Genomic DNA, 3,602 nt, shown 5'->3' on the forward strand with positions numbered 1-3,602 from the left:
TATTATTTTGAAATTGGTAAGAGTGAATTTGGTTCAAGAAGGCAAACTTGGGTTGGTTTCTCTGAGGGAAGCTGAGGGAAGAACTGATAGAAATATGTAAAATTACGAGAGGTATAGATTGGGTAGATAGTCAGAGTCTTTTTTCCCAAAGTAGAAATGTCAAGTACTGGAAGCCAGGTAAAAGGGGAAAAGTTTAAAGGAGATTAATGAGGCAAGTTCTTTTACAGAGAGAACATGCTGCCAGGGTAGGTAGGAGAAACATATACAATAGCAACGTTTAAGAAGCATTTAGACTGATACATGGGCAAGTAATAATGGGATACAGACCAAGTGCAGGCAAATGGAATTACGTAGTTCAGATTGGCACTGGGCTGAAGAGGCCATTCCTGTGCTCTACAGTTCTATATGAGTGCTAAGCTCACTTTCAAACTGGTCCTATTGGAAAGCTTAAAACAGGAAAATGAAACCATGCTGTCAGTATGCTCCAAGCAAATGAGTCACAATGAAGTCGGAAAATATCAAGGAAAGGTACCCAGAAGGTTTGGAGTTAATTGAAGAAGCAATTTATGGAGTAGAAGAGAGCTGTCCATTCAGGAAGTGAGCCTGGCAATTACTGGGAAACTTTAATAAGATAAAAGCTAGGAAAGGCATGAATGAAGAGGCAAAGGATGACACAGAAAACAATAAGGTATTATTTATTTGTGACTTCTATTGTCCAACTCATACAACATTGTTGTTTATAAATCAGAGTGCTAAAAAGAAGAAAATATCCCCATGTGTCCTCTGTGACCCAGTACACTCCTAGGAGACTGCATCCCCAGCATGAAAGCTGGCTGGTGAATGTACAAATGAGGCTCTTGCTGTCTAAATCTTTTGGTGATTATGTCCCAAGTCAGCTGCTGGCTGCATTTCTCATCTATCATGGCCCTGCTGACAGAGGGAAACTAACTGGATTTTCAGCTCCTATCACCGATCCTGCCAAGCCATTAATATTGAGTAGAGGCATCAAACCACATCAGGAAGATGCAGACTAAATGATATTGATATTAGTTATGATGCACACTTCATGGTTCTCACCCATATTCTAATTCTATCCAATTTTAAAAAGGCAAACACACAAAATTGTTCCAGTTGCATACTTCATGACTCAGTTGGCTGTTCTCATGCCACTGTTCCTGTTTTCAGGCAGGCCAGCTGAACTTGAACATGTTTCAGGAAACCTGTGTAAATTGACTACAATGGGGCTCTGTTTGTGGCTTGAATTTTGCCATGAGCTCATCCAAAATTCTGATATGCATTTAGTTACAATAACTGCAAGCACCCATGATTACAGTAGTGTACCAGTGATGTCCACCGTACAGCTATTGGAGTAATAAAGAGGCATTTGGCTGCCTTAACAGAAACAAGGGTAAGGGAAGAAATTAAAAAACACATTCATACTTGTATCTGCAATTAATGTCTTTGAGATTCACCATTTTTTCATCAAATATTCTGTGATACTGATTTTAGGCCCTAAAGGTATTTAGATCCAAGTAAACATAGATTTTATTGTTTTATCAGGAAGCAAATATATTATTTTTAGATGAAAATTTCTTCCAGACTTCCTGACACCATTTTGACTATCACTCACTAACTTTTGAATAATAATTGTCTTTGTATTGATGTCAGTAATAGATTCATTGTTATACAATACTTCAGTGACTACAGTTGTGAATGCCACCATTATTATTCATATGGTAATTTCTGATGTGAATTAAATGCCTCTCAGAGTACAGGTTTAGATTACTTTAACAAGGTCCCTTTGCTGACTCTCATATTTGTTTCTCTCATACATGGTTTGATAAACAACTTTATCCCATTTGATAAAGTTGCTGTTTCATTCAATTCTGCCTTTCCATTACTGCTACCTAGACAGTACAAGCTGTTGAGAAGCATGTTCAAGGTGTTATGCCTGCAGCCCCCTCCTTTGTGAGAATCGCAAGATCACTATTGGGTTGGGTCAGGGGACCCAGGAAATGAGAGAGAGACGTGCAGAATGTCTCGTTCCCCGGCGATGTAAAGCTACGGGACATGGCCATTGTCTCTTGGAGACAAAGTTGTGGATTGAGATACTATGCTACGTGAACGCCCTCAGGCAAAGTGGGCTGGGTGAGAAAGAGATTGCATCACTCCAACCTGATTGACATCTACGACCCTGCGAGTCCAGATAAAAGAGGGTCTGTAGGAACAGCCCCTCAGATGCACCAGAAGAAACGCTAGCGATCCCGTAATAGCAGGAAGCCATTTGAAGGAGGCCACGTGCATTCAGTTCCATTGCCCGGGAACTGGTGGCTGGTACCACGGAAAACGGCTTTTAGCTAGCAACAGGGAAATCAACTCCCCCGACTCAAAGGATTGGCATCATAAAAGACCTGGGCAAGTTTAAAACCGTCTCTCTCTTAAACCCAAAACGCTGCAGCTTGAACGAACTACAGTGTCTGTTATATTTCCATCGGACAATACATTATCCCCTAGACAACGATAGAGCTATTTCTTATTGATTATTATTATACCCGTGCTTTTAGATTTAGTACTGACGACGTATATTATCTGTATGTTTGCATTAATCTTATTTTTGTGCCCCTTTATCAATAAATACTTTTAAAAATAGTACCATCAGACTTCAACGGACCTCTCTATCTTTGCTGGTAAGTGACCCAGTTACAGGGTACGTAACAATTGGGGTTCTCGTCTCGAGATTTGATACCAAATTGGAGGGCCAGTGAATCGGGCTTGTAAGTCCAAACTTGGATCTGGTTACGCGGGTAGCCAGACGGGAAACCAGCAAAGATGGACGTGGGGGAATTTATAGAAAACCCGACTCTGGAGGCGCTGGAGGCAGCCACCAAATCAGACTTGATAAATTTGGCGAAGGGGTTAAACCTCACAGAGGTGAGGTTGTCAATGAAAAAGCGGGAGGTGAGAAGGGTAATAACTCAGTATTATATTGGGAAGAATGTGTTTACAGCTGAGGTATTGGAAAATATCCCTGAAAAGGTACCAGCTAGTGGGACGACTCAGTTAGAGTTGGAGAAATTAAGATTGGAACATGAAATTAGGGTAAAGCAGCTGGAAGCAGCTGAGAAGGAGAAAGAAAGGGCCGACAAACAAAGGGAGCATGAGCTCCAGCTAAAGGAGTTAGAGCGGGACCGGGCTGAGAAAGAAAGGGAGCATGCGCTCCAGTTAAAAGAGTTAGAGGTGAAACAGGAGCAGGACAGAGCTGAGAAGCAAAGAGAGCATGAACTTCAGTTAAAACAGCTGGAAGCAGCTGAGAAGGAGAAGGAAAGGGCTGAGAAGGAGAGGGAGGCAGAGAAACAGAGGAAACATGACTTGGAGATGGAGAAGTTAAGGCAAGAGCAACGAGTTCAGGGGTCAGACCGAGAGGAGCGGTTTAATGTTAGTTGGGAGTTGAGGTTAGTACCTCCGTTCGAGGAGACGGATGTTGATAGTTATTTCTTGCTTTTTGAAAAGGTGGCCATGAATCAGAAGTGGCCCAGAGAACAGTGGGTGGCGTTGTTACAAAGTGTGTTAAAAGGGAAGGCACAGCGGGCATATACGGCATT

This window comes from Hemitrygon akajei, chromosome 12 (genome assembly GCF_048418815.1).
Source record: "Hemitrygon akajei chromosome 12, sHemAka1.3, whole genome shotgun sequence".
NCBI lineage: Eukaryota > Metazoa > Chordata > Chondrichthyes > Myliobatiformes > Dasyatidae > Hemitrygon > Hemitrygon akajei.